Below are 8,493 nucleotides of genomic sequence, written 5' to 3' on the forward strand. Positions count from 1 at the left end.
TGTGTTCTTCGTGCACTCTATCCTCTTATGCAAATTTTGGTATATACGAAGTTAAGGAGATGAAGATGAGGAGAGCGCAATATCTTAGGTAGCGAGAAAGGTAGAAACGGTCAAAGAAATGGTTCTCTAAAGAAAGCTTCGCTAAGGAGTGCTTCGCATTTATCAGGCCGCTTTCGTCTTCTAGTCATCTTACGCGAATACATACGGACAGTTTTGGTTTACTTTATTCTGCTCTTACAGTGAGCTTCAGTGGCTGACAGCGCACCGGTAGGCACTGGGGACAGTGCAGAGTGCCTTCCAGAACTGATTCACGGTGGACAACTGTGCGTGCTGTGCGGATGCTCTCTGCAGCCGCATTCAGAGCTGGGCTCACTGGAATTCGCTGTGATACACCGGGATAGGCATGCGATCTACTGTGAGGGCGCTGTATTGTTCAGGAATACTGGGCTACAATGTTCGTATGAGCGCTCTAAGTCAGCTTGGCATCAGTAACCTCCCTGCTCTCAGATTATCAATGGTCGCACCATAGCGGGAAAGAGAAATAACGCTGTAGCTTAACTTCATGTTATGAAAAGAAAACGCATGTGAGGTCAGACACACTCTGCTGCCTAGGGGTCGCTGATAACAGTTCTATAAATTTTCATGTTGGTTTGTGGGCTATCGAGCGTATATTAAATTCAGAACTTTTGTATTTGTCCCGTTCCTATCTATCTATCTATCTATCTATCTATCTATCTATCTATCTATCTATCTATCTATCTATCTATCTATCTATCTATCTATCTATCTATCTATCTATCTATCTATCTATCTATCTATCTATCTATTTAAGCCGCCTACGTCTGGCGGCTCTCATGGTCGTCACCTAGGCCTGGTATAAACCGAAATTAGCATCAGGCAAGATGAATGAAGGGCGAAGACGGTTAACATTAATGAAGAGAGGTGGGCGAGTTTAATGCGGTGCGTACTTGGAAAACCAGGGCAAACAAGGCCGAGACACAAAACGAGAAGGACACAGGACGAGCGCCTCCTGTGTCATTCTCCTCTTGTGCCTCAGTCTCGTTCGCGCTGGTTTCCCAAGCATGCACGAACAACATATGAAGGCATTAATAACGTTACATGCTTGCAGCGTATGTCATGAAACCCTTTTTCTAAGTCGCACCTGACACATACCCGCCTACCACGGCCCATGAACTGCGGTTATGCGCCACACGTGATTCGCAATCTATCTGTACCATGCAACAATGAGAATGGAGTATTAAAATGCTCACACGATAGCGTTGAGGAGTCCGTGTAGCAGAGAAATTCGATAGTTGTAAGGAATTAGAATTACTGTTCCAGCCGGAGTCGAAACCAGGCAATGCGTGGGCAGGTCAAGTATATGAGGATGAAGGGGAGGTCACTCACCAAGTCAAGGTGATAACGCAAAATGGACCCGTATAGGTGCTTTGATCACGCTAAGCAGGCGAGAGCCCTATGTAGCATTTAAATCTAAAATGTGGCGTAATAACGGGTGTAGCTGGCAGACAGATTACCATTTGTCTTGTTGATAGTGTCCTCCGTTGTCTGAATCAGCAGGGATTCCAAAAGTAGTCGAACTCTTTTCCTTGGTTATTATACCGACGTTATCTCAATCAATTGAATGGCCGTGATTATCGGCATGCTTGACCAGGCCGTTTGACGTTTTCTTGTTCTTGCCCACGTCTCCTTGGTATTCCTTTATTTCTCTTTGGAGTTCCCAATTTCGCCAGTGTAACAGCAGCTACAGTCTGCGCATGCTATCTTGTAAATAACACCGGGGTATCTCTTGCTGTTAAGTGATCTTACAAGTTGACAAGCTGATTGCTCGGCTTCTTGAATGGCATGTGCGCCACTCGAAGATCATACCTTGAAACAATATGGCTTGGAGCTTCGCTGACCCCAGGAACATGTGGGACGCCGGCCGGTCTTGGTAACAACTTTCCCTGGGAAGGCCTATGACTGAGGGCACGATCTTCAACATTCCTATTCAATTTCTTCCGTTCGTCCATTGTTTTTGTTGTAATATTTGAAGTTCTTTCCACATTTCGTCGTCGCTTTAGCAAATGTGTGTTGCCCGCCTCACCAGAGAATAAACAGCGGATAGCTTCTGACAGGCTCAGTGGAACGAATTAAAATTAAGGAAATGGCCGGTACGCGTTGCTTCTCTGTGCAGAGCAAACGAAAGGGTATTCCCGGTACGGCTCGCCTTGATGTTGAGGAAAGAAAGGCTGCTATCACACTCACATTCTGCAGTAAACTGTACGGTGGCTTGTATTGAGTTGAGAAGGTACAGGGGCCGTGAGGCATCATTTCTCTTAGAATGCAGAAGCAGTCGTCTAGGTAGAGGACAAATATCTTAGGCTTGGGAGCTAAGTAGGCGAGGGTCTTCTGTTAAACAACATCTATGACCGGATGATATTAGATTCCCATGCCTCATGTAGAGCAATATCTCCAGGCCAAAGACTTCCAGAGATGAATGGTGCGTGGCCTGGTTCGCCTCGGACATTGGTAGGGACAGTGCACTGTTTCGAGAACCTAGATGCTTTCTAATCGTTGAAGTGGACTCTCAACTTGCACTCCACAAATAATTATAAGTGTTTGAGTCGTTTCGGTTCGTCCGTAAACCTGTTCCGCCATATTTTGTTTCTGTTTGATGTTATATATTGCACCTCTCTTTTATGACTACAGTTCGAGTGTTCTGTCGCAATTATTCCAACTTGCAGCAGTTGGGCACTTCAGGTATGGTAAATACACACATGAATGAGGTTGTTACGAACTTGTCCCCACGCAGGAGAAATAAATGTTCTTGTCTCTCGAAGTGTCTTCTCCTTAGTGAAATATTGTATGGCTGCACACCCTGCTTCTCTTGTGTTGCGCAAAGTCATCTGTCGAAATGCCAGTTTTCCGTTACCTCCCGCGATCTGCCTCAGCTCTGCGGTTCTGCCTTCAGCTTACGAGCACTCTGTTACATTTTTCATTGCGCCAAACATTTCAATCCGGAGAGTGCTGAAAGCCTCCACTATGTGATCGAACGGCTGTTCATGGCAAAAAGAATATGCGATAGTTTTCACTCAACTTACGGATTCGCCTTTTTGACACTCTCATAACCTTCCATCCCACGTACCTTGGTTACGTGGGATGGCTCTGAAGATAATGTGACAAGCTGCTTACTTGTAAGGGGGGTAGATAGCTTATATTTGGGGGTGTGCGAATATGAAATTTCATCTTTGAAATGGACTTGAAGTATGAATGGCAAAATCGAATAAATAAGTTTCGAGTACGAATTACTGAAAAAAATTGGCAGACCCCACGCAGTGTGGGAATCGAGGTAATGCGAAGCAGCCAGCAAAGAGCTGCATACATCGTCTTGTTTGTCATTGAGGCTTATGAAGTCATTCATGTCGTGACATCTTTTAAAGCAGCACCCTGACCAACGTGTAGCAAGCCGCGGGTTGTTCCCTCCCCGTATTCGTGGTCGTTGATTGCCTCGTCGTGACAGAGCCCTCTTATATAAGCTAAAAGTTGGCTCTGTATTAGTGCGTGAGCGTTTATACCGACAAGGTCGTGTAGACAGTCCATCATGTACGTCGTGTGACTCCTGTGAGACACTAGAACACATAATTTTTTAGTGTCCCGCATTTGTTATGCAGCGAGCACTACTCATCAAGGAATATGGACTTATTGGTCTAAAGTGTACGAACCTTGATGATTGCCTGTTCCCGAGGGGTTGTGCTGCTCGGCGTGACCAGGCCCATCGAGCCCTACTTACTTTCTTAAAAAATACCGATTTGGCCTCGCGCGTATAGATATTTTTCCTTGTGACCACTTATCCGTGTTTACGTCTGTGTTATTTGTTTTTTTTTCTTACATAATTTCTTTCCTTTTTCTTTCCCCCCTATCTTCCTTTCCCCATTGTTTCCCCTTTCCGAAATGAGCAGGCAGGCGTTGTGCCCCTTGAGGTGGCAGTTGTCAGCCTGTTCCCTCCATATTTCCGCTGTGTCTTCGTGTTTTCGATGTATTCAAACCAAATAATGCTAATAATAATCTAGTTCGCTATACATCGCGAGATTGTCCTACATGCATGCGTGTATAATCTGGTATATGCCATGCTAATTAAACATATATTCTGCTACATACATACGATGCGTCACCTGCTATTTATGTTCGTCACGCACTCTTGTCATGGCATACCAATTTAGGTATATATCCAGTAAACGAAATGGCCGGGAGTGCACCGTGAGCGTGGCATCAAAATCATACCCTACATGACTTGCATATCATGATTTTCGTACTAACACCTGTTATTTACGTTTGTCACACAGTCACGTCGCGAGATACCAATTTTGGTGTATATCAAGCTAGCGAAACGGCCGCCAGCGCACAATGAGCGTGGCACGTAAGGCATGGTGTACATGGCATGTGAGTCATGATTTTCATATTAACTCCTGTTATTTACATTCGTCACACAGTCACGTCGCGCGATACCAATTTTGGTGTATATCAAGCTAGCGAAACGGCCGCGAGCGCACCATGATCGTGGAATGTAAATCATGCTGTACATGATATGCGTGTCATGATTTGCACGTTAGGACCTGTCACTTGTGTTCGTCATACACTATTGTCACGCCATACCAATTGTGGTATATATCAAGCTAGCGAAACGGCCGCCAGCGCGCCATGAGCGTGGCACGTAAGTCATGCTGTGCATGACATGCGTGTCATGATTTTCATGGTACCACCTGTTATTTGTGTTCATCATACAGTGGCGTCGCGCGATACCAATTTTGGTGTATATCAGAGTAGCGAAACGGCCGCCAGCGCACCATGAGCGTGGCAGTAAGTAATGCTGTACATGACATGCGTGTCATGATTTTCATGTTACCACCTGTTATTTGTGTTCGCCACACAGTCACGTCGCGCGATACCAATTTTGGTGTATAGCAAGCTAGTGAAACGGCCGCCAGCGCGCCATGAGCGTGGAATGTAAATCATGCTGTACATAATATGCGTGTCATGATTTTCATGTTAACTCCTGTTATTTATGTTCCCCACACAGTTACGTCGCGAGATACCAATTTCGGTGTATATCAAGCTAGCGTAACGGCCGCCAGCGCGCCATGAGCGTGGCACGTAAGTCATGCTGTGCATGACATGCGTGTCATGATTTTCATGGTACCACCTGTTATTTGTTTTCGTCACACAGCCACGTCACGCGATACCAATTTCGGTGTATATCAAGCTAGTGAAACGGCCGCCAGCGCGCCATGAGCGTGGCACGTAAGTCATGCTGTGCATGACATGCGTGTCATGATTTTCATGGTACCACCTGTTATTTGTGTTCGCCACACAGTCTCGTCGCGCGATACCAATTTTGGTGTATTTCAAGCTAGCGAAACGGCCGCCAGCGCGCCATGAGCGTGGTACGGAAGTCATACTGTGCATGACGTGTGTGTCATGGTTTTCATGTTACAACCTGTTATTTGTGTTCGTCACACAGTCACGTTGCGCGATACCAATTTTGGTGTATATCAAGCTAGCGTAACGGCCGCGAGCGCACCATGAGCGTGGAATGTAAATCATGCTGTACATGATATGCGTGTTATGATTTGCACGTTAGGACCTGTCACTTGTGTTCGTCATACACTATTGTCACGCCATACCAATTGTGGTATATATCAAACTAACGAAACGGCCGCAAGAGCACCAAAACAGTGGCATGTAAATCATGTCGTTCATGACATGGACATCATGATTTTCATGTTATGACCTGTCATTTATGTTCGTCATGAAGTCACGTTACGCCATACCAATTTTTGTGTATATCCTATTAACGAAACGGCCAGGAGAGCCCAAAGTCGTAGGCGGCTAGATAGATAGATAGATAGATAGATAGATAGATAGATAGATAGATAGATAGATAGATAGATAGATAGATAGATAGATAGATAGATAGATAGATAGATAGATAGATAGATAGATAGATAGATAGATAGATAGATAGATAGATAGATAGATAGATAGATAGATAGATACGCTCAAAGTCGCAGAAGTTCGTTAGGAAATGCTTCGCATTTAATATCCCGGTAGTTAAAATGCAGCTATATAGCATCCCACCTTCAAGAACACAACTTTTTGCTGCACGATTCATCATTAGTGAAGTTGTGATCAAAGAACAAACAATGTAATACGACAAAACTTGTCGGCATTGTACAACTTGTGTCATTGTACAACACTGTTGCTTCACAGTAACACTTATCCAGTTTTTTTGTTGTCATGAGGAACGAATAGCTGATTGGTATGCTGAAGTGAAGCGACACCGGTGTGCCTTTCACCTTTCCTCCAGACAACGAGAACAGCCGCTGCTGACTGAACACACTATGGCCGATGTGCTACTCTATCTTGTCGTCAAACTTTAATTCTCTACGCTTGTTTGCACAAGTGACAGTACCAATGACCACTTATCGGCACTATGTTCACTGCAGATGGTTGATATTCAGCTAACGAAAAATGTTGACGGGTTTCCTTGAATTTAGATATTTGTTGTTAATTTTGCAATGGCTCCCCACTTCATTCAGAGGTTTTGTGCACTCTAATTTCGGCACTCATTTGCAACAACGTGTTCGGCCTATGCCCTGGCATCTACACTTGAATATTTGCACTTATGCAGGAAAGCACTTGCAACGAGGTAACTTAATCTTATTTGACTATTTGGTCTTAATGTTTTCCGAAATTCCGCACATGTACGTAATCCAATGTGCTGATTTCAATGCTCATTAAAAAAGATATCGGTGTTCGAACATTTCGAACAGCAAAAGTGATTTGCAAATCGAATTCGATACGGAAATATTTCAATCAAATATTTGCACAGCCCTACTGCAATAGTTACAAAATATTTTATACACCGTTTCAAATCTATTCTCTTCCCTGTATGCAATATTGCTATATAAACAAAATATCAACATTTTGTGAGAGCCCTTTGTATGCATTTTCAGGAGCCAGCCCGAAGAAGAGAAACTTCACTAATGAAAACTGCACATTGCAACCAGAAACGGGCCCATGCCGGGCTATGATATCTAGGTGGTATTTTGACACCAATAATAGTACGTGCACGCCATTTTTCTATGGTGGTTGTGAGGGAAATGGAAATAACTTTGACACACAAGATGAGTGTAAACAAAATTGCTCTGGTAAGTAGAGATGTTTCGTGGTGTCATTTGTAATGCATGCTTGATCGCATGCATCTTATATATAATCTATTTACATTTGGTGACATGTGGACCAACAACGCCCATCACGTAGTCAGGGGAATTGGGTACATGACAAAGCGTGCGAACTTTTACTGAAATACATTATTATTGTTTATTGTCGCTGTTACACAGTTAGCGTGTTGTGGTATTTTATCGTCTACACAGTTACTGATTGACACTGGCATTGATTAGTGCTAGTTCTGCTTCAACCTCTCCATCATGGCGAGAATACGTCTGCGCGAGTGATGCGCACCACACATTGAGGCACTATGCTAGTGTAGTCGTACTCTGCTCCTATTTCTTCAATTCATTAGTGCAGTGCACAAGCATGAGACTTTTCAAGTTTCCCCTGTCTTGCGCAAAGACAGCGTGTCACTGCGGCCTCCACACTGCATGATTCCAAATATTCGTAGAATTTACAAAAAAATGACTGCTGCTATTCGAAAAAATACCGATTCTAACAAAACCAAGGTCAAGAGAAAAATAATTTCTTAGCGGCATTGACAACATCCCGATTATTCTGACTACATATAGAGAGATGTGCGCGTGGACCGAGATGTGCAGGACCTGGCGGTCAATAACACGGTTCTATCCGGAATGCACTTTCTGGACTTCTTGGATAGTACTGTGAACTGCTCTTACTGTATATAGTTTGTACTTATACGTAGACGCCGGTATAGAAGGCGTTTCGTGATCTTTTTTCGCAAGGTTGTGACGATGGGCGTTCTTGTGGCATTGGAGCTATTGAAGCCTGAAATATTGCATCAGACTTCATAATAAATTTGTCTAGTCTTTCTAGTACGCGTTTGTAAACACCTAGCGATTGTGATAACTAATAGATGATATGTAACGCAAAAAATTCATTAAGTAATTCTCACACGAATGCTTTTCTGTTGCACCCTGCTCTGTTACACAGCTGCGAAATTTAATGCATCTTCATGTATGCCTTTGATGACTAATAACGAATCAGTTCTGAGTATAAGCGCTGTCCTGTCGACTTCCAGTTTCGCGTCTTCGGTGCGCTTCATCCTAATTTTTGAACATCAACGTATACTAACAAGCCCAACACGCTATCTTGTTGCAATATACCACACACCGCGCGTGTAGGGAAAACAGAAAGTGCATGAAACGCAGATCACAACCAGGATATTTAGGACACAGCTAAACCTAGACCTCACATTTCATTTCCTAATATAAATACAATGACAACAAGCGCAGAGCCCGA

At 43.8% G+C, this 8,493-nt stretch overlaps 1 long non-coding RNA gene across 1 annotated transcript; it reads left to right on the plus strand.

The window, feature by feature from the left end:
- Nucleotides 1-4,393: 4,393 nt before the first annotated feature.
- On the plus strand, nt 4,394-7,871 carry LOC125759566 (uncharacterized). Its single transcript, XR_007417168.1, has 3 exons — nt 4,394-4,417; nt 7,014-7,208; nt 7,803-7,871. It is a non-coding gene; the product is annotated as an uncharacterized LOC125759566 (long non-coding RNA).
- Nucleotides 7,872-8,493: the final 622 nt, after the last annotated feature.

The sequence above is a fragment of the Rhipicephalus sanguineus genome, chromosome 8 (assembly GCF_013339695.2).
Source record: "Rhipicephalus sanguineus isolate Rsan-2018 chromosome 8, BIME_Rsan_1.4, whole genome shotgun sequence".
Taxonomy (NCBI): domain Eukaryota; kingdom Metazoa; phylum Arthropoda; class Arachnida; order Ixodida; family Ixodidae; genus Rhipicephalus; species Rhipicephalus sanguineus.